Below are 23,471 nucleotides of genomic sequence, written 5' to 3'. Positions count from 1 at the left end.
AGTTGCTGCTGGATCCCGGGGCCTGTAGGTGGCAGTATGTGACCTCCTTATGGGTGTATATGCTGTAGTATCTATGACATTACTATTGGGGTGTGCATTGTGTTGCAGTATTGGGGTCTCTGCTGGATGGTGGTAGTTTTCATCACATGTTGGGGGCTGTAGTCTCTGTTGGTGAGTGCTGGGGTCTCTCGTGCTCCCCCTGGTGTCCAGGCTGAGGAATGGCGCCCCCTCCTGGTCCTGACAGCTGTGCGGGGGGTGGAGCTGAGCGTCCACCAATCACATGAGAGGACAGGGGAGGGAGAAGCGGAGCACAACTCATTGAGATTTCTGTGAAAGTCTCCAACTAGAAGACACAGCAGCAGCAGAGGAGGAGACCCCGGCAATATCAGGAGACCCCCGCAATATCAGGAGACCCCCGCAATATCAGGAGACCCCCACATCAGGCTGAGACCCCCACATCAGGCAGGAGACCCCCACATCTGGAGAGGTAAGAGAAACCTAAAAAATCCAGGAGTTGTGAAGTTTGGAGCAGGGTCCCTGGGATCCCATGATGGGGCCCCATTGCCCCCCGTGTAGCGGTACAGATGTGGGGGCAGTGCTGATGCCAGCAGCTGAAGGGTTAATGTGCCCAGGCGGATGCCATGTGCTGTGGGGCGCCAGGGCTCTGCCAGGGTCACCGCGTCTTCTTGTATCTCCGGAGACTTTGTATCCACATTGTCAGCACAAAGATTACAGAAGGCGCAGGCAGAGCCTCTTATCTGGGCGCAAAGTCGCAGGAGGGCGCAGCGGGTGCCAGGACAGAGGCGCGGGCAAGCGGTTACCATGATACCCTACGTAACAATACAATCATGTGTGATACTGCCTGCTGAGAAGTGTATCTAATCCTATCCTGTGTGATACTGACTGCTGAGCTGAGTATCTAATCCTATCCTGTGCGATACTGTCTACTGAGCTGTGTATCTAATCCTCCCCTGTGCGATACTGACTGCTGAGAAGTGTATCTAATCCTATCCTGTGTGATACTGACTGCTGAGCTGTGTATCTAATCCTCTACTGTGTGATACTGACTGCTGAGCTGTGTATCTAATCCTATCCTGTGTGATACTGACTGCTGAGAAGTGTATCTAATCCTATCCTGTGTGATACTGACTGCTGAGCTGTGTATCTAATCCTCTACTGTGTGATACTGACTGCTGAGCTGTGTATCTAATCCTATCCTGTGTGATACTGACTGCTGAGCTGTGTATCTAATCCTCTCCTGTGTGATACTGACTGCTGAGCTGTGTATCTAATCCTCTCCTGTGTGATACTGACTGCTGAGCTGTGTATCTAATCCTATCCTGTGCGATACTGACTGCTGAGAAGTGTATCTAATCCTCTCCTGTATGATACTGACTGCTGAGCTGTGTATCTAATCCCATCCTGTGCGATACTGACTGCTGAGCTGTGTATCTAATCCTCTACTGTGCGATACTGCCTGCTGAGCTGTGTATCTAATCCTATCATGTGTGATACAGACTGCTGAGCTGTGTATCTAATCCTATCCTGTGTGATACAGCCTGCTGAGCTGTGTATCTAATCCTATCCTGTGTGATACTGGCTGCTGAGCTGTGTATCTAATCCTATCCTGTGTGATACTGACTGCTGAGCTGTGTATCTAATCCTATCCTGTGTGATACTCCCTGATGAGCTGTGTATCTAATCCTATCCTGTGTGATACTCCCTGCTGAGCTGTGTATCTAATCCTATCCTGTGTGATACTCCCTGATGAGCTGTGTATCTAATCCTATCCTGTGTGATACTCCCTGCTGAGCTGTGTATCTAATCCTATCCTGTGTGATACCGACTGCTGAGCTGTGTATCTAATCCTATCCTGTGTGATACCGACTGCTGAGCTGTGTATCTAATCCTCTACTGTGTGATACTCCCTGCTGAGCTGTGTATCTAATCCTATCCTGTGTGATACCGACTGCTGAGCTGTGTATCTAATCCTATCCTGTGTGATACCGACTGATGAGCTGTGTATCTAATCCTCTACTGTGTGATACTCCCTTCTGAGCTGTGTATCTCATCCCATACTCCCTATCACACACAGTCACTCCCATCATCCCTGACCCCAGGAGCTGACACTCTAATCTCCTATCACACAGCATGTATCACTCCCATCATCCCTGACCCCAGGAGCTGACACTTTAATCTCCTATCACACAGCATGTATCACTCCCATCATCCCTGACCCCAGGAGCTGACACTCTAATCTCCTATCACACAGCATGTATCACTCCCATCATCCCTGACCCCAGGAGCTGACACTTTAATCTCCTATCACACAGCATGTATCACTCCCATCATCCCTGACCCCAGGAGCTGACACTCTAATCTCCTATCACACAGCATGTATCACTCCCATCATCCCTGACCCCAGGAGCTGACAATCGATTCTCCTATCTCCCAGCATGTATCACTCCCATCATCCCTGACCCCAGGAGCTGACACTCTAATCTCCTATCACACAGCATGTATCACTCCCATCATCCCTGACCCCAGGAGCTGACAATCGATTCTCCTATCTCCCAGCATGTATCACTCCCATCATCCCTGTGCCGGTGCTGTGCTCCCCCTCGCGCTCCTCTTGTCACGTGTTCATTGTTCTGTTCAAGTCAAGTAAAAACTATTTGTTGGCATCAGAGTTTTTGGCGGCGCCGCTCCTGGCAGGACACCCCCCCATCCCCCCCCCCCCCCCGCAGCTCACCCCCCACTTGCCCAAATCTGCCCCCGGAGTCCGTGCGCCCCACGATCCCCGGCACAGGTGTCACCATCACATATATAGACTCTTATATTCGGGTGGGATCTGAGTGTCCCTCCCCCTGTAGGGATTGTGCCCGCACCCCATGGGTATGAGATGCCCCCATCACCCCCCCCCCTCATCTTCTCTAATTTTCTCCTGAATCCCCTCCCCCCCCCTTTACCCCTCCCCCAGCTGCTGCGGTCACCTGCTGCCCCGGTCACTACAGGTCACTGTCTACAGAGAGCGGGGGAGGGGGCGCTGCTCAATGTGGGGTGCAGGGGGCCCCGAAATATGGAGAAGCTACTGACATAGGGGCACGAGCGGGGGTCCACACAATGCATAGACCACCCCCTGACTATAGGAATTCCTGCAACATCGCGTATCTAATCCTGTCCTCGTGATAGTCTGCTGTGCCATGTATCTAATACTATCGTTTGTGTATCTAAGCCATTTATTATGGGATCAGCCCTTTCTCTGGAGTATCTAAGCCAGTGTGATACTGTCTGCCATTTCTCTGGAGTGATGGTGTCTGCTGTATATCTATGTATCTAAGCCATTTCTGATGAGATCTGCGGTGTCTCTGGTGTATCTAAGCTGGTGTGATACTGTCTGTGGTTTCTCTGGTGTATCTAAGCCGGTGTGATACTGTCTGCAGTGTCCCGGGTGTATCTAAGCCGGTGTGATACGGTCTGCGGTGTCTCTAGTGTATCTAAGCCGGTGTGATACTGTCTGCGGTGTCTCTGGTGTACCTAAGCCGGTGTGATACTGTCTGTGGTGTCCCTGGTGTATCTAAGCCGGTGGGATACTGTATGCGGTGCCTCTGGTGTATCTAAGCCGGTGTGATACGTTCTTTGCTGCCTCTGGTGCATCTAAGCCGGTGTGATACGGTCTGCGGTGCCTCTGGTGTATCTAAGCCGGTGTGATACGGTCTGCGGTACCTCTGGTGTATCTAAGCCGGTGTGATACTGTCTGCGGTGTCTCTGGTGTATCTAAGCCGGTGTGATACTGTCTGCGGTGTCCCTGGTGTATCTAAGCCGGTGTGATACGGTCTGCGGTGTCTCTGGTGTATCTAAGCCGGTGTTATACTGTCTGCGGTGTCTCTGGTGTATCCAAGCCGGTGTGATACTGTCTGCGGTGCCTCTGGTGTATCTAAGCCGGTGTGATACGGTCTTCGCTGCCTCTGGTGTATCTAAGCCGGTGTGATACTGTCTGTGGTGTCTCTGGTGTATCTAAGCCGGTGTGATACGGTCTGCGGTGTCTCTGGTGTATCTAAGCCGGTGTGATACGGTCTGCGGTGTCTCTGGTGTATCTCAGCCGGTGTGATACGGTCTGCGGTGCCTCTGGTGTATCTAAGCCGGTGTGATACTGTATGCGGTGCCTCTGGTGTATCTAAGCCGGTGTGATACTGTATGCGGTGCCTCTGGTGTAGCTAAGCCGGTGTGATACGGTCTGCGGTGTCTCTGGTGTATCTCAGCCGGTGTGATACGGTCTGCGGTGCCTCTGGTGTATCTAAGCCGGTGTGATACTGTCTGCGGTGCCTCTGGTGTATCTAAGCCGGTGTGATACGGTCTGCGGTGTCTCTGGTGTATCTAAGCCGGTGTGATACTGTCTGCGGTGCCTCTGGTGTATCTAAGCCGGTGTGATACTGTCTGCGGTGTCTCTGGTGTATCTAAGCCGGTGTGATACGGTCTGCGGTGTCTCTGGTGTATCTCAGCCAGTGTGATACGGTCTGCGGTGCCTCTGGTGTATCTAAGCCGGTGTGATACTGTCTGCGGTGTCTCTGGTGTATCTAAGCCGGTGTGATACTGTCTGCGGTGCCTCTGGTGTATCTAAGCCGGTGTGATACGGTCTGCGGTGTCTCTGGTGTATCTAAGCCGGTGTGATACGGTCTGCGGTGCCTCTGGTGTATCTAAGCCGGTGTGATACTGTATGCGGTGCCTCTGGTGTAGCTAAGCCGGTGTGATACGGTCTGCGGTGTCTCTGGTGTATCTCAGCCGGTGTGATACGGTCTGCGGTGCCTCTGGTGTATCTAAGCCGGTGTGATACTGTCTGCGGTGCCCCTGGTGTATCTAAGCCGGTGTGATACGGTCTGCGGTGTCTCTGGTGTATCTAAGCCGGTGTGATACTGTCTGCGGTGTCCCTGGTGTATCTAAGCCGGTGTGATACGGTCTGCGGTGTCTCTGGTGTATCTAAGCCGGTGTTATACTGTCTGCGGTGTCTCTGGTGTATCCAAGCCGGTGTGATACTGTCTGCGGTGCCTCTGGTGTATCTAAGCCGGTGTGATACGGTCTTCGCTGCCTCTGGTGTATCTAAGCCGGTGTGATACTGTCTGTGGTGTCTCTGGTGTATCTAAGCCGGTGTGATACGGTCTGCGGTGTCTCTGGTGTATCTAAGCCGGTGTGATACTGTCTGCGGTGCCTCTGGTGTATCTAAGCCGGTGTGATACTGTCTGCGGTGCCTCTGGTGTATCTCAGCCGGTGTGATACGGTCTGCGGTGTCTCTGGTGTATCTAAGCCAGTGTGATACTGTCTGCGGTGTCTCTGGTGTATCTAAGCCGGTGTGATACGGTCTGCGGTGTCTCTGGTGTATCTCAGCCAGTGTGATACTGTCTTCGCTGCCTCTGGTGTATCTAAGCCGGTGTGATACTGTCTGCGGTGCCTCTGGTGTATCTAAGCCGGTGTGATACTGTCTGCGGTGCCTCTGGTGTATCTAAGCCGGTGTGATACTGTCTGCGGTGCCTCTGGTGTATGTAAGCCGGTGTGATACGGTCTTCGCTGCCTCTGGTGTATCTAAGCCGGTGTGATACTGTCTGCGGTGTCTCTGGTGTATCTAAGCCGGTGTGATACTGTCTGCGGTGCCTCTGGTGTATGTAAGCCGGTGTGATACGGTCTTCGCTGCCTCTGGTGTATCTAAGCCGGTGTGATACTGTCTGCGGTGCCTCTGGTGTATCTCAGCCGGTGTGATACGGTCTGCGGTGTCTCTGGTGTATCTAAGCCGGTGTGATACGGTGTGGGGGCAGCGCTGTGCCTGCAGTGATGATGCAGCAGATGTGAGACGTCTGGAGGGGGAGATAAGACGCCGGGTCATGTGACCCCGGGAACCTTCACGGTAAATAAGTTCTTGTCTCTGAGGCGGCACATTCGGGGTTACAGGGTCTGACGGGTGCGGGGGAGGGTCCAGCCGCAATCCTGCCCCTGAGACCTGGACTCCTCTACGTCCCTCCCGGAGTCCAGTGTCATCAGCAGATCCTGTGAGCCCGGTACCCGGCGCCATGTAATGCCCGGTGCTGCCCCGTTTTGCCCATTTGCTTTTCGCTGCCCCGGTGCCCCCGTGAGTCCGGTGCCCCCGTGAGTCCGGTGCCCCCGTGAGTCCGGTGAGTTGCTCGGCCTCCTGCACATCATACAGACGCTCCGGTCACTCCTGCAGGTAGAGGGCACTGCCATGAAGGTCTGTGTAGGTAGGTGGTATGATGCCAGGGCACCTACCTGGCCACCCCCAATCCTCCCTCGCTCCATGCTCCCGGGGAGGTTTCTCTCCTCGGACCTCGGGTCGCCCCGGTCACAGTAGCTGGACTGGTTATTGTCTTTGGGATGTCCCACCACTGGGAGGCGCCGCTGTCCTGGGGTGATGGGGTCTGTGAACCTGGTGGTGACCCCGGAGGTCACACACCGGGCGGCCGCTGACACATCACATGGTGACAGGAGGAGTCCTGAGTGACGGCACCTGCCATATGTCACTGGACTCTCATCCCAATGTGGGCGTCACCCTGATGCCCGGACCCCCACATCATCATCATCCTGATGCCCGGACCCCCACATCATCATCATCATCATCATCATCATCCTGATGCCCGGACCCCCACATCATCATCATCATCATCATCCTGATGCCCGGACCCCCACATCATCATCATCATCCTGAAGCCCCGGACCCCCACATCATCATCATCATCCTGAAGCCCCGGACCCCCACATCATCATCATCATCCTGAAGCCCCGGACCCCCACATCATCATCATCCTGATGCCCGGACCCCCACATCATCATCATCCTGATGCCCGGACCCCCACATCATCATCATCCTGAAGCCCGGACCCCCACATCATCATCATCCTGAAGCCCGGACCCCCACATCATCATCCTGAAGCCCGGACCCCCACATCATCATCATCCTGATGCCCGGACCCCCACATCATCATCATCCTGATGCCCGGACCCCCACATCATCATCATCCTGATGCCCGGACCCCCACATCATCATCATCCTGATGCCCGGACCCCCACATCATCATCATCCTGAAGCCCCGGACCCCCACATCATCATCATCCTGAAGCCCCGGACCCCCACATCATCATCATCATCATCATCCTGATGCCCGGACCCCCACATCATCATCATCCTGAAGCTCGGACCCCCACATCATCATCATCATCATCCTGATGCCCGGACCCCCACATCATCATCCTGAAGCCCGGACCCCCCACATCATCATCATCCTGAAGCCACATCTCCGCCTGGTTGTCACCCTGCAGCCCACTAGTGCACCGGAGGTCTCTGCTGCGCCCGTGCTTCATGTCTCCCCCTCACTCTCTGCTCTCGTCTCCTGCCCCCGGTGTACAGTCCTGTATACAGAGGATACACTATATACAGTCCTGTATACAGAGGATACAGTATATACAGCCCTGTATACAGAGGGTACAGTATATACAGTCCTGTGTACAGAGGATACACTATATACAGTCCTGTATACAGAGGATACAGTATATACAGTCCTGTATACAGAGGATACAGTATATACAGTCCTGTATACAGAGGATACAGTATATACAGTCCTGTATACAGAGGATACAGTATATACAGTCCTGTATACAGAGGATACAGTATATACCGTCCTGTATACAGAGGATACAGTATATACAGCCCTGTATACAGAGGGTACAGTATATACAGCCCTGTATACAGAGGGTACAGTATATACAGCCCTGTATACAGAGGATACGGTATATACAGTCCTGTATACAGAGGGTACGGTATATACAGCCCTGTATACAGAGGGTACGGTATATACAGCCCTGTATACAGAGGGTACGGTATATACAGCCCTGTATACAGAGGGTACAGTATATACAGCCCTGTATACAGAGGGTACAGTATATACAGCCCTGTATACAGGGGATACAGTATATACAGCCCTGTATACAGAGGATACAGTATATACAGCCCTGTATACAGAGGATACAGTATATACAGCCCTGTATACAGAGGATACAGTATATACAGCCCTGTATACAGAGGATACAGTATATACAGCCCTGTATACAGAGGATACAGTATATACAGCCCTGTATACAGAGGGTACAGTATATACAGTCCTGTATACAGAGGATACAGTATATACAGCCCTGTATACAGAGGATACAGTATATACAGTCCTGTATACAGAGGATACAGTATATACAGCCCTGTATACAGAGGATACAGTATATACAGCCCTGTATACAGAGGGTACAGTATATACAGTCCTGTATACAGAGGGTACAGTATATACAGCCCTGTATACAGAGGATACAGTATATACAGTCCTGTATACAGAGGATACAGTATATACAGCCCTGTATACAGAGGATACAGTATATACAGTCCTGTATACAGAGGGTACAGTATATACAGTCCTGTATACAGAGGATACAGTATATACAGTCCTGTATACAGAGGATACAGTATATACAGCCCTGTATACAGAGGATACAGTATATACAGTCCTGTATACAGAGGGTACAGTATATACAGTCCTGTATACAGAGGGTACAGTATATACAGTCCTGTATACAGAGGATACAGTATATACAGCCCTGTATACAGAGGATACAGTATATACAGTCAGGGCCAGAAGTTTTGAGAAGGACACAACAGAGATACAAGTGCAATCATATTATGGGGAGCAGAAGCTTTTATTGTCAGGTGGGAGGAGTTACTGCAGCCAGTCAGTATCTGCAGGACCTCTCCTTCTTCTTCAGGACCTCTGCAATTCTCCCCGGCAGCTCTCACTCACCTCCTGCACCAGATCCTGACTGATCGCCGTCCATTCCTGCACTATCACTGCTGCCTTCTGTCACAATGGGGCACATTTACTTACCCGGTCCAGTCGCGATCCAGCGGTGGGTTCTCCGACGCTGATTCGGGTTCTGCTGGGATTCAGTAAGGTCCGTGCGCCGATATTCACCAGGTGTCGCTGCTGTGCCGAGGTCCGCCGGAGTTCACCTGCTTTTTTCTGGTGTATGTGAGTGCTTGATCTTGCGACACAAATGGCTTTTTAAATTCTGCGGTTTTTCCGAATCCTTCGGGTTGTCCGGTGGCCACGCCCCCCGATTTCTGTTGCGTGAAAGTTGGCGCGATTGCGCCAAAAATCTATCGCGTGCACCACAATCCCGTGAAATACAGCGCAAAGAGGAAATATTCGGGAAAAACCCGACGGATTCGCGGCTGCGGACCCTTAGTAAATGACCCCCAATGTGTTGGTTTTGTTTGTCCTCCGTCTCCTGATGATTGACCACAAGTTTTTTTTTTAAAAGTATTTATTTTTGCAGTTTTTGAATTTTTATACAAACATAATAAACAAAACCAGAAATCAAGATTGTCTGTCACATATTTCCTTCCCCCCAATACAGGATTATTATACAACAGCCATGGTAACAATCAGGTTCTTGCTGTGTTACAAAACTACCTGAGGGATATTACACAATAGATAACAGCAGATACTGCAGCCAGACATCTTGATACAACACAAATAACTATTGACACGTAGACAATCAGTCACACACACACACACACACCAGCACGCTCAGTCTCCGTCATCATGGAGAGGAATATAAATCACATGTGATTATAAGGCAGTATGGGGAGTCACACACACACACACACACACACACCAGCACGCTCAGTCTCCTTCATCATGGAGAGGAGTATATGTCACATGTGATTATAAGGCTGTATGGGGAGTCACACACACACACACACACACCAGCACGCTCAGTCTCCTTCATCATGGAGAGGAGTATATGTCACATGTGATTATAGGGCTGTATGGGGAGTCACACACACACACACACACATACCAGCACGCTCAGTCTCCTTCATCATGGAGAGGAGTATATATCACATGTGATTATAAGGCTGTATGGGGAGTCACACACACACACACACACACACACCAGCACGCTCAGTCTCCTTCATCATGGAGAGGAGTATATATCACATGTGATTATAAGGCTGTATGGGGAGTCGCGCACCATCTGGACCAGATGCGATCAAACTTCTGGGGACACTTCCTGTTGGTATACAGGGACCGGTAGTGGGGAATGACACTATTAATGAGTAGTATCCATCTTTTTAATGGAGGGGGCTCCTGGTCCTTCCAGGTCATCACCACCACTTTTCGGGCGTAGTATAGGACAAACCTAAAGAAAATTTTGTCATAGTGGCCATTGATAACTTCATTTATGATGCCGAGGAGACACACAGAGGGAGATAGTAAGCGTGGGAAATCAAAGTGTAAATTAAGGAACTCCAGCACTTCGGACCAGAAGACATGGACCCTAGGGCAGGACCAGACACAATGCAGGAAGGATCCGACTTCAGCCTGACAGCGAAAGCAAAGATCATTAGGCATTGCTCCCATGCGAAATAGTCTAGCAGGGGTGAAGTATACTCTATGGAGGAATTTAGATTGGATCAGGAAGTCCCTCGCACTCACTACAGATGTGAAGTAGGACAGTTCGACCTCCCTCCAGTCATCATCTGACAGGTCAGGGATATCCTGTCTCCAGCGTTCACAGGCTCTATCAAACGGTCTGGACTTTTGCTCTTGTAGGAGAGCATAGCACTGAGTGAGTGGCTTAGGGAGGTCCGGGGTACTCATCAGAGTCTCTAGTTTGGAGAATTTCACTGTCAGGCTGAAGGAGCCGAATTGGGCTTTGAATGCATGTCGCAGTTGCGTGTAATGGAAGCTGGCCGTATTGGGTACAGTATGTCTCTCCCTTATCTCGTTAAAGCTGAGTAACTCTGCTTCCGGGGATAAGAGCTGGCCTACAAATTTCACCCCTGCTGCCCCCCACATTGTCCAGCCCGGGAGGGAGAGGAAGTGAGAGAGCCACGGATTGAGCCACAATGGAGTCCTGGGCGAGAGAGGGGGAGAGCTGCTCGGTTCTACCAGGGATTGCGCCCTACGCCAGCACACCGCTACCGTACGTAGGGGAAGGGGGGTATCAGATGGGGACTTATACCTGTACAGCAGGTTTGTAAGGGCCTCGTAGGAACCTACTAGGGCACCAGCCAGTGCAGTAGCTGCATTACCCATGTCTATATCTATCCACCACTGGGCATATACTAGCTGGGAAGCCAGGTAATAAAGATACAGATCTGGGGCAGCCAGTCCACCCCTAGACTTGGGAGCCTGAAGCAGCGCTAGACTGAATCGCGGGGCACTACTCTGCCAGTAGAAGGACCTGAGAATGCCGTCCAAGCGTTTAAACAGACTCTTAGGAAGTAGTATAGGGCAGGCATGGAAAAGGTATAGAAATTTTGGGAGAAAAATCATTTTAAATATATTAATACGCCCGTACAAAGACAAGGGGAGAGTGGACCAGGCTTTTAGGCGCGATTCCGTTGCAACTATCAGGGGTGTAATGTTTAACTCCGTAAATGCCTGGACCTTGCGTGACACCTGGACTCCCAGATATTTAAAGGTGGACACCACCCGGACTGGGACGGGGAGGGAGTGTACCCCTACCTCAGATAAGGGAAATAGGGCCGATTTGTCCCAGTTAACCCGAAGGCCTGAGAACCCCCCATAACGTTCTATCAAGGACAGAAGGGATTCCAGAGAGGGGCCCACATCCCCAAGGTATACAAGTGTATCATCGGCATAGAGAGATACCTTTTCAATAATAGTACCTCTAGTTATGCCCTTAATGCCCTCAGAGTGGCGGATCGCCACAGCAAGGGGCTCAATGGCGAGTGCGAAGAGGAGGGGAGATAGTGGGCAACCCTGTCTAGTGCCCCTGGCCATAGGGAGAGTAGGTGAGATGTTAAGGTTGGTCCGCACCCTAGCCTTGGGATCGTTATACAGTAGCTTAACCAATGCTGTAAATCGAGGGCCAAAACCCATTCTAGGCAAAAGGGTCCACAAATAGGGCCACTCCACAGAATCAAACGCCTTACAATTGTCTAAGGATAATATAAACCCAGGGTCTGGAGACCGCTCTGCCTCTGCAATGTTCAGGTGTAGTCTTTGTATATTTATGTCAGTTCCCCTCCCTGGCATAAAGCCTGTCTGGTCCGGGTGAACCAAGGATAATATTACTTTGTTAAGCCTTGTTGCCAGAATTTTTGCTAGTATTTTAACATCTGAATTTAGGAGGGAAATTGGGCGGTATGAGTCAGGAAGCAGGGGATCCTTGCCAGGCTTAGGAAGAACTACAATAAGGGCCTCTCGCATGGAGTCGGGGAGGGAACCACTATCAAGCGCATCGGAGTATAGGCTGAGGAGAAGGGGGACCAGAGTCTCACAGTTATCCCTATACCACTCACCTCCCAGCCCATCAAGTCCAGGTGTCTTACCGGGGGGCAACGATTGGATGGCCAGTTCCACCTCCTCTGCCGAGAGCGGGGCATCAAGCTCCGATGACTGTGCCTGTGTGAGCCTCCAAAGTGGAAGACTGTCAAGGAATCCGGAAATCTCGACGGAAGAGGCGGACAATCTGGAGCTGTAAAGAGAAGAATAGTATTCATGAAATACCATGTTAATGGCCCGGGGTTCTGTGATCAATGCTCCGTTACCATCAACAATAGAGGGAACGGAAGCACAGGGGCGTTCAGCCCGCGATAAATACGCAAGCAGCTTCCCGTTTTTATCTCCAAATTCAAAGATGGACGCTTCCCTGGCTTGCAGGCGTTTGCTGGTGCGCTCCTTCACTACAGCTAGATGGTTCCTCTGCGCCTGAGCCCAAGTCTTTTTATTCCCCGGAGTAGGTTTCTCTAGATAATCCTTTTCTGCAGTCACCAGTACAGCCGTCAGCCTTTCCTCCTGGGCATTCAAGGACTTCCTATGGCCAGCTACCCCCGACATGAATGCCCCCCGCACCGAGGACTTGTACGAGTCCCAGACTAGAAGGGGATCAGGATGGGTTGAGTGTACATCCCAGAACTCGCTGTGCGCTGCCCTAACAGTACTCTGGACCGCTGGGGACAGGAGCCAAGCCGGGTGCAGGCGCCATAAGCGGGAGTCGCTGGGAGGGCCTATAAGGAGACTAATGAACAAGGCGGAGTGGTCTGACGCACTGCGCGGGCAATAGGATATCTGGTCAACGTGCTGCATCATATCGGGGGAGACAAAGGCCAGATCAATCCGAGAGAAGCTCTTGTGCACAGAGGAATAAAATGAATATTCTCTCTCTTGAGGGTGTTTACTACGCCAAACATCGGCGAGGTCTAGAGAGGTGAGCCACTCGTTCAGACGGACCGAGCCTGTGTCCAGACCACTTGTACGATCCAAGGAGGGATTAGGGACGGCATTGAAATCACCAATACAGAGTAACGGGCTTGGAGGCATAGCAGCCAGCTTACTGGATATTAGGTGCAATACTGCTGGATCAAAGGGAGGTGGGACATAAATAGACGCAATAGTAAAGGTAAAGCCCCACAAGGCGCAATGTACGATCACAAAACGGCCAAAGTGATCCGGTGCTACCTGTATGACTTCTATGGGAAGCGCTTTGGATATGAGTATGGATACTCCCCTGGCGTAAACAGAGTAGGAGGAATGGTAACCTCTAGCCACCCAGGCCCGCTTCAGGGAGAGGACCTTCTGACCCGTAAGGTGTGTCTCTTGGATACATACAATGTGAGGGGCCTGACGCTTAATGACGTCTAACATCAGGGCCCTCTTGAATTTGGAGTTAAGTCCCCTCACATTCCAACTCATTACCTTAAGTGAGGACATCTTAGCGGAAGGGAAAGGGGTGTGGGGAAGGAGACGTGAGCAACCAAGCATTCATCCTTTCATACCACAAAGACATAGACAGACAGACAACAGTGAGCATAACAAATATAACAGAACTGAACTAACAATCCCAAGAATACAAACCCCCTGTCTAACACCCTAACAGCAGTAGTGTAGACCTATACCCACTAACAGTCAAATAGTAGAACAGTGGTCCCTAACTCAAGACAAACCTACACCATTTGTCCCGGGACCTTCAACCCTTAATGAATAGATGATCAGGAGGTTATTAGGCAGCCATATTTAGAAAGAACCAAGAGGAAATAGGGGAGGGGGGGGGGGGGGAGAAGGAAGACGCAAGGAGGTAATGGTAGGGGGAGGTAATGGTAGGGGGAGGTGGGAAGGGGGGGGGGGAGGGAGGGAGGGAGAGAATGGAGTGCCATAAATGGCGCACTGGTCAAGATGACCAAGAAGAATGCGCAAATCAATCACAGGGTACATTTGTGAGGCACGTAAAGTGTAAACAAATATTAGAATACTGTAACAGTGATTTGGGACCCCTGGATAACCACTCAGGACCAAGTCCAGCACAGTCACTGCACATCAGACAAAAGGATATGTGAGTCCAGTCACTCAGGAGGTGCGGGCCTTGCAGCTGGAGCCCGTGGAGCTGCATCAGCCCAGTGAAGTGCTTCGGTTGGGCAAGTGAAGAATCGAGTCTTCTGACCATCCACTATTCGGAGCTTGGCAGGGTACATCATGGAGTATTTATACCCCTTGTCACGGAGACGGGCACGGACCTCGGTGAATTGTGCTCGCTGTTTCCTGACGGATGCAGAGAAATCAGGGTAGAAGGACACTCTGCTGTTGGCATAGAGAATTTCTCCCTTGGTACGGACAGCCCTGAGGATAGAGTCCCTGTCCCTAAAGTGCAGCAGCCGGGCCAGGAAGGGTCTTGGATTGCCCCCTGGGGGGCCAGGGCGGAATGGCACACGATGGGCCCTTTCTACTGTGAAGAACGGGGAGAAGGTATCTGCAGGCAGCATATTTTTGAGCCAATTTTCAAAAAAGGATACCGGGTCAGACCCCTCCACTTTTTCGGGGAGGCCAACCACTCTGACGTTGTTCCGTCGCAGGCGGTTTTCGAGGTCATCAGCTCTGTCGATGGAAGCAGACATTTGGCGCTGAAGCTCTCTTATCTGTGTCGGCATAGGCCTCTGGACATCCTCCACTTCAGATATTCTGCGTTCAGTTTCGGTGATTCGCTCTTTGGCTTTGTGAACATCGTGTCTTAAAAGAACAAAGTCTTGTCGCAGCTCATCCACCTTGGTAACCAGTTTGGATTGGCACCCATTAATGGCCGCCAGCACCTCTGCAAATTTGCGGTCCAGTTCAGTGGCCACGTCAGGCGGATCAGCGCCCTCTTCATAGCTTACAAGCTGTGGCGGGCTCTGGGAGCCTTCAAAGAGGGAGGGAGAGGAGTTTGGGGACCCCTGAGGAGAGCAGGGCTGTGTGCGGGAGAATCTCCCCAATTTTTTTGCAGCGTTTGACTGTATCTGTGCAAGAACGGCTTGTGATGTGGAGCATTCCTGCGCATCCAGGGGTTCCAGGGACTGGAATGGAGGATCTTCATGGATGGATTCATCATCCGATGGAGGCGCAGACACCCCGGACGCCGCTTTTTGCAATTTAGCCGTCCTCCTCCGGTTACCCATGGCGTCTGGACAGAGGGGGCCAGTGATAAACAATCGAGGAGCCTAGCGTCCAGTAATTAGCAGAGATACAGTCCAAACCCACGTGGACTATTGCAGCGGCACTGCAAGGGTTAATATAAAACAAAACCCAGGAGCAGGGGGTCACTGGGAGTATGGTGGGCTGCACAGCTTGGGGTCCCCAGGTGAGAGGAGGGCAGTAGCAGGGGAATTACTTCCCTACCTTATTCCTGGCTGCAGTCCGGCAGTGACAGGGTTAACCCTGCGCGCCTAGGCCTCAGGCAGCGCAGGGGAGTCCAGTAAGATGGCGCCTCCGGCCGGATACAGGGCTGGCTGGAGCGCTGCCACGATCCCCCAGGTCAGCAGCACAGCGGGTCGGCGGCACAGCACGGGGGGGGGGGGGGGGTTCCCTCCCCCGGTATTCAGCACCTCTCCGGTATACAGCCGCGATGCCGGGCGGCTATGGTCCCGCCGCCGCGCGGGACACGTGGAAGGCCGCAGGAGGTGAAGTGCTGGAGGGGACCTCACGGAGCCGGTGACCGCCGCGATACCGCCACCGGAGTATGGGGGCAAGTACCCGCGGCACCGGGGAGCAGACTGGAGGGGGTACAGGTAAGGATGGCTGCCTGGGAAGGGTGATAGGGTGCCAGGTCCCGGGAGCTCCGCGGTGCACGTCCTCCTAGGTCGGCATCAGGCCACGCCCCCCCAAGAAAAATGATTGACCACAAGTTCTCAATGGGATAAGATCCGGGGAGTTTCCGGGCCATGGAGCCAGAATCTCTGTGTTCTGTTCCCGGGCCATGGACCCAGAATCTCTGTGTTCTGTTCCCGGGCCATGGACCCAGAGTCTCTGTGTTCTGTTCCCGGGCCATGGACCCAGAGTCTCTGTGTTCTGTTCCCAGGCCATGGACCCAGAATCTCTGTGTTCTGTTCCCGGGCCATGGACCCAGAATCTCTGTGTTCTGTTCCCGGGCCATGGACCCAGAATCTCTGTGTTCTGTTCCCGGGCCATGGACCCAGAATCTCTGTGTTCTGTTCCCGGGCCATGGGCCCAGAATCTCTGTGTTCTGTTCCCGGGCCATGGACCCAGAATCTCTGTGTTCTGTTCCCGGAGCCATGGACCCAGAATCTCTGTGTTCTGTTCCCGGGCCATGGACCCAGAATCTCTGTGTTCTGTTCCCGGGCCATGGACCCAGAATCTCTGTGTTCTGTTCCCGGGCAATGGACCCAGAATCTCTGTGTTCTGTTCCCGGGCCATGGACCCAGAATCTCTGTGTTCTGTTCCCGGGCCATGGACCCAGAATCTCTGTGTTCTGTTCCCTGCACCATTTAGTTCTCCCCTTTATGGCCGGTGCTCCATCATGCTGGAGGAGGCTCTGCTCATCACCATCTGCTCCTGGAGGGTCGGGAGAAGCGGCTCCTGGAGGACATTCTGGTCCATTCTTTATTCATGGAGAGGTTTTTAGGCGATTCCCTTGGCTGAGAAGCCCCCCGCCACCCCCCCCCCCCGGCCCCCACATGAATGGCTGCAGGAGCTTTACAGGTGCAGGAGACAGGACTGGGGGCATCGCTCACCTTGTCTGCTCCCAACAACCGGAAAGGGGATTCATCAGAGACAATGACCCCCAGTCCTCAGCGTCCACTCCCTGCACCTCCTGCAGAATATCCGTCTGTCCCCCAGTCCTCAGCGTCCACTCCCTGCACCTCCTGCTGAATATCAGTCTGTCCCCCAGTCCTCAGCGTCCACTCCCTGCACCTCCTGCAGAATATCCGTCTGTCCCCCAGTCCTCAGCGTCCACTCCCTGCACCTCCTGCAGAATATCCGTCTGTCCCCCAGTCCTCAGCGTCCACTCCCTGCACCTCCTGCAGAATATCCGTCTGTCCCCCAGTCCTCAGCGTCCACTCCCTGCACCTCCTGCAGAATATCCGTCTGTCCCCCAGTCCTCAGCGTCCACTCCCTGCACCTCCTGCAGAATATCCGTCTGTCCCCCAGTCCTCAGCGTCCACTCCCTGCACCTCCTGCAGAATATCAGTCTGTCCCCCAGTCCTCAGCGTCCACTCCCTGCACCTCCTGCAGAATATCCGTCTGTCCCCCAGTCCTCAGCGTCCACTCCCTGCACCTCCTGCAGAATATCCGTCTGTCCCCCAGTCCTCAGCGTCCACTCCCTGCACCTCCTGCAGAATATCAGTCTGTCCCCCAGTCCTCAGCGTCCACTCCCTGCACCTCCTGCAGAATATCCGTCTGTCCCCCAGTCCTCAGCGTCCACTCCCTGCACCTCCTGCAGAATATCCGTCTGTCCCTGGTGGTCCCTGGAGAGAAGCGGCTTCTGTGCTGCCCTCCTGGACACCAGGCCTTGCTCCAGGAGTCTCCGCAGTGTCACAGTGCGTGCAGATGCCTCACACCTGCTGCTGCCATTCCTGATCTCTGCGATGCTGGGAGCCCCATCCCCAAGCTGAGACACTTGTAAGAGACGCTCCTGGCACTTGCTGGTCCTTCTTGGGCTCCTGGAGCCTTTTTGGTAACACTGGAGCCTCTCTCCTTGGATTCCTTGATGATGCGATAGATCGGTGACTGAGGTGACATCTTTCTCGCTGCGATACTCTTCCCTGTGGCCAGTTTTGTGCAGTGCAATGATGACTGCACGTGTCTCTTTAGAGATAACCATGGGTAACAGAAGAGAAACAATGATGCCATTCTCTGGCGTCTCCTGGTGGTCCTGGTGGTGTAGTGCAGTCTGTGGTGTGACTGTAGCACCCGCTCCCCTGCACCGGGTCACATCTCTGGGGTTTCCTGGTGGTCCTGGTGGTGTAGTGCAGTCTGTGGTGTGACTGTAGCACCCGCTCCCCTGCACCGGGTCACATCTCTGGGGTCTCCTGGTGGTCCTGGTGGTGTAGTGCAGTCTGTGGTGTGACTGTAGCGCCCGCTCCCCTGCACCGGGTCACATCTCTGGGGTCTCCTGGTGGTCCTGGTGGTGTAGTGCAGTCTGTGGTGTGACTGTAGCACCCGCTCCCCTGCACCGGGTCACATCTCTGGGGTCTCCTGGTGGTCCTGGTGGTGTAGTGCAGTCTGTGGTGTGACTGTAGCACCCGCTCCCCTGCACCGGGTCACATCTCCGGGGTCTCCTGGTGGTCCTGGTGGTGTAGTGCAGTCTGTGGTGTGACTGTAGCACCCGCTCCCCTGCACCGGGTCACATCTCTGGGGTCTCCTGGTGGTCCTGGTGGTGTAGTGCAGTCTGTGGTGTGACTGTAGCACCCGCTCCCCTGCACCGGGTCACATCTCTGGGGTCTCCTGGTGGTCCTGGTGGTGTAGTGCAGTCTGTGGTGTGACTGTAGCACCCGCTCCCCTGCACCGGGTCACATCTCTGGGGTCTCCTGGTGGTCCTGGTGGTGTAGTGCAGTCTGTGGTGTGACTGTAGCACCCGCTCCCCTGCACCGGGTCACATCTCTGGGGTCTCCTGGTGGTCCTGGTGGTGTAGTGCAGTCTGTGGTGTGACTGTAGCACCCGCTCCCCTGCACCGGGTCACATCTCTGGGGTCTCCTGGTGGTCCTGGTGGTGTAGTGCAGTCTGTGGTGTGACTGTAGCGCCCGCTCCCCTGCACTGGGTCACATCTCTGGGGTCTCCTGGTGGTCCTGGTGGTGTAGTGCAGTCTGTGGTGTGACTGTAGCACCCGCTCCCCTGCACCGGGTCACATCTCTGGGTGACAGTCTGTAAAGTTGGGACTTTGCTCCGCAGCCGCCTGACAAACAAGTGGAGTCCTGCACGTCTGCAGCCGCAGCGCGGGGTCACGTCCCGGTGTAGTCTGTGCCCCCCAGGTCTTGTGGACCCCTGGAGATGCCTACTTATCACTATGGTCACCTCCCATAGGACTGGCTGATACCAGAGAGCAGCAGCTGCCGGGGTGACTCCCTGCGGGTGTAAGTGGCCGGTGATCCCCGGATAATTGCTCGTTATCCTGGTGTTAGTGACTGGTAAGAGGCTTATGGGTAAATCCTCGCACTCCAGCAGAGGAGGAGCTCTACTGGCTGATACCAGAGAGCAGCAGCATGGAGAATGTGCTCAGGGAACATCGCACCCCCCCCCCCCCCTGCTAGGTTAACCTGTTCATGCCCACCTCTGCACCTACCTAATGAGTGGGTGAAATTAACCCCTACGAGGGTCATTGCCACTGCTTCCAGATTAACCCCCTCAGGCCTGTCACATGTCCCCCCCTCCCCCGCACATTAACCCTTTCCTCTCGCTCAGGACGTTCTCTCTGTGATGCAGTTTTGGTTCCTCATCTTGTGGGTTTTGTGATTTTCTGCAAGTTTTTGTCTTTAAGACAACGGGACAGAAACCGAAAGAAATTGTGATGGCAAAGACTCCCAGAATGCCGCCACATGGTGCCCAAATAATGCCGCCACATGGGGCCCAAATAATGCCGCCACACGGTGCCCAAATAATACCGCCACATGGTGCCCAAATAATGCCGCCACATGGTGCCCAAATAATGCCGCCACATGGGGCCCAAATAATGCCGCCACACTGTGCCCAAATAATGCCGCCACACTGTGCCCAAATAATGCCGCCACGCTGTGCCCAAATAATGCCGCCACGCTGTGCCCAAATAATGCCGCCACATGGGGCCCAAATAATGCCGCCACATGGGGCCCAAATAATGCCGCCACGCGGTGCCCAAATAATGCCGCCACACGGTGCCCAAATAATGCCGCCACACGGTGCCCAAATAATGCCGCCACACGGTGCCCAAATAATGCCGCCACATGGGGCCCAAATAATGCCGCCACATGGGGCCCAAATAATGCCGCCACATGGTGCCCAAATAATGCCGCCACATGGTGCCCAAATAATGCCGCCACATGGTGCCCAAATAATGCCGCCACATGGTGCCCAAATAATGCCGCCACGCGGTGCCCAAATAATGCCGCCACACGGTGCCCAAATAATACTGCCACATGGTGCCCAAATAATGCCGCCACACGGTGCCCAAATAATGCCGCCACACGGGGCCCAAATAATACCGCCACATGGTGCCCAAATAATACTGCCACATGGTGCCCAAATAATACTGCCACATGGTGCCCAAATAATACCGCCACATGGTGCCCAAATAATACCGCCACATGGTGCCCAAATAATACTGCCACATGGTGCCCAAATAATGCCGCCACATGGGGCCCAAATAATGCCGCCACATGGTGCCCAAATAATGCCGCCACATGGGGCCCAAATAATACCGCCACATGGGGCCCAAATAATGCCGCCACACGGTGCCCAAATAATACCGCCACACGGGGCCCAAATAATGCCGCCACACGGTGCCCAAATAATGCCGCCACATGGTGCCCAAATAATGCCGCCACATGGTGCCCAAATAATACCGCCACATGGTGCCCAAATAATACCGCCACATGGTGCCCAAATAATACTGCCACATGGTGCCCAAATAATGCCGCCACATGGGGCCCAAATAATGCCGCCACATGGTGCCCAAATAATGCCGCCACATGGTGCCCAAATAATGCCGCCACATGGTGCCCAAATAATGCCGCCACATGGTGCCCAAATAATGCCGCCACATGGTGCCCAAATAATGCCGCCACATGGTGCCCAAATAATGCCGCCACATGGGGCCCAAATAATACCGCCACACGGGGCCCAAATAATGCCGCCACATGGTGCCCAAATAATGCCGCCACGCTGTGCCCAAATAATACTGCCACATGGTGCCCAAATAATACTGCCACATGGTGCCCAAATAATGCCGCCACATGGGGCCCAAATAATACCGCCACATGGTGCCCAAATAATGCCGCCACGCTGTGCCCAAATAATACTGCCACATGGGGCCCAAATAATACTGCCACGCTGTGCCCAAATAATACCGCCACATGGGGCCCAAATAATGCCGCCACACGGTGCCCAAATAATGCCGCCACACGGTGCCCAAATAATGCCGCCACACGGTGCCCAAATAATGCCGCCACATGGGGCCCAAATAATACTGCCACATGGGGCCCAAATAATTCCGCCACATGGGGCCTAAATAATACCGCCACATGGGGCCCAAATAATGCCGCCACGCTGTGCCCAAATAATGCCACCACATGGCGATACCACGACACTGTGCAAAATGATATCACTCAGTAATACGCAGCATAAATACTACTGTATAGTGTATAGTGTGTATATAACACCGTGCGTCGTGTGGGATAATATCTGGCGTATAATAATAATGTGTCTCTGTGGGAATTCCTGTGATCCGGGATGAGGCGCTGGGGAGGTGATGCCTCAATGTGAGGAATTTGCTGACTCCCAGGTGCGGAGGTAGAGCCGCCCCGCTACAGGCCCCTCGTCCAGCTGACGCCTCGCGCCTCACTACAGGCCGCGCCGCCATCCTCTGCCGTTACTTGCGGTTGGTTGATCTCTCGTCCTCCTGTCACCCAGCTTTCCCAGGCCCCTGACCGAAACATGTGCAGTAACCTGGGAGCAGGGGTTACCGCCAGCTCATAGCTGCTGTTCAGGACACCAGGAAAGCTGGGTGATAACCCCTGGCAGAGCTGTAGTGGCGCCATCTTGGTTTTCACGTATTGATCGCTCGTTTTTGCGCAGAATGGGGTGAGATGTAAAGTAATCGGGTAAAGAGAGGCCGTGACCCCGGAGGTGGAGGTACGAGCTCCTGCGCGGCTCCTGTGTCCCGGACCTCGGGCGATGAAGACGACCGGATATGAGCAGCCGCCAGGACCGCGGACGCCACATCCGTATTATGTATTCAGGCATCTGCCCCCCCCCCAGGCGTATAACAGCGGGGCCCGAGTCACATGGTACATATATCTGTGTATAATAACACCTCACATTATAGGGCCCCCCACTATACGTGGGCAGCGATGAGGAGCTCATCCTCCGTCTGCTTCCCTCATCTTTCCACCATGAAGGGCCCCGAGGGCTTAGAAATATGTGAATCTGGAATGTGATATTGTTTCCTCAAAAACTCAGGAAAAATGGGATATCAGCGCAGGGCGTGGGGGTCCCCAACACAATGCGGGGTCACCAGATAACTGATGAGGGTGGGGGAGACATCCCGTATAGAGGTCACTCCAGGTCAGAACTCCTGGGTCCAGGTATTACATTCACATATCAGGACACAGAGGGTTAACTATGCACAGTACTACTTCTCCTGTGTATATATACACAGTGCACAGTACTACTTCTCCTGTATATATACAGTGCACAGTACTACTTCTCCTGTATATATATACAGTGCACAGTACTACTTCTCCTGTATATATACAGTGCACAGTACTACTTCTCCTGTATATATACAGTGCACAGTACTACTTCTCCTGTATATATATACAGTGCACAGTACTACTTCTCCTGTATATATATACAGTGCACAGTACTACTTCTCCTGTATATACAGTGCACAGTACTACGTCTCCTGTATATATGGGCAGTGCACAGTACTACTTCTCCTGTATATATACAGTGCACAGTACTACTTCTCCTGTGTATATATATAGTGCACAGTACTACTTCTCCTGTATATATACAGTGCACAGTACTACTTCTCCTGTATATATATAGTGCACAGTACTACTTCTCCTGTATATATACAGTGCACAGTACTACTTCTCCTGTGTATATACAGTGCACAGTACTACTTCTCCTGTATATATAGTGCACAGTACTACTTCTCCTGTATATATACAGTGCACAGTACTACTTCTCCTGTATATATACAGTGCACAGTACTACTTCTCCTGTATATATATACAGTGCACAGTACTACTTCTCCTGTATATATGGGCAGTGCACAGTACTACTTCTCCTGTATATATATACAGTTCACAGTACTACTTCTCCTGTATATATACAGTGCACAGTACTACTTCTCCTGTATATATACAGTGCACAGTACTACTTCTCCTGTATATATACAGTGCACAGTACTACTTCTCCTGTATATATACA

General features: G+C 52.9%; 1 protein-coding gene across 5 annotated transcripts in view; it reads left to right on the top strand.

Moving 5' to 3' along the window:
- Positions 1-299: 299 nt before the first annotated feature.
- Positions 300-23,471, top strand: part of SLC29A1 (solute carrier family 29 member 1 (Augustine blood group)) — a 55,675-nt gene continuing 32,503 nt past the window's right edge. Inside the window, exon 1 of one of the 5 annotated variants that reach the window (XM_072139806.1) lies at positions 300-487. The gene's annotated coding sequence lies outside the window, so the exon portion shown is untranslated. Of the gene's footprint in view, positions 488-751; positions 851-6,134; positions 6,162-19,447; positions 19,469-23,471 lie in introns of those variants that run through there. The other 4 variants (XM_072139807.1, XM_072139808.1, XM_072139810.1 and 1 more) reach the window with 4 other exon arrangements.

This window comes from Engystomops pustulosus, chromosome 3, assembly GCF_040894005.1.
Source record: "Engystomops pustulosus chromosome 3, aEngPut4.maternal, whole genome shotgun sequence".
Taxonomy (NCBI): domain Eukaryota; kingdom Metazoa; phylum Chordata; class Amphibia; order Anura; family Leptodactylidae; genus Engystomops; species Engystomops pustulosus.
Note: the sequence above shows the minus strand (reverse complement) of the source record. Positions and strands in the feature narration are given on the sequence as shown.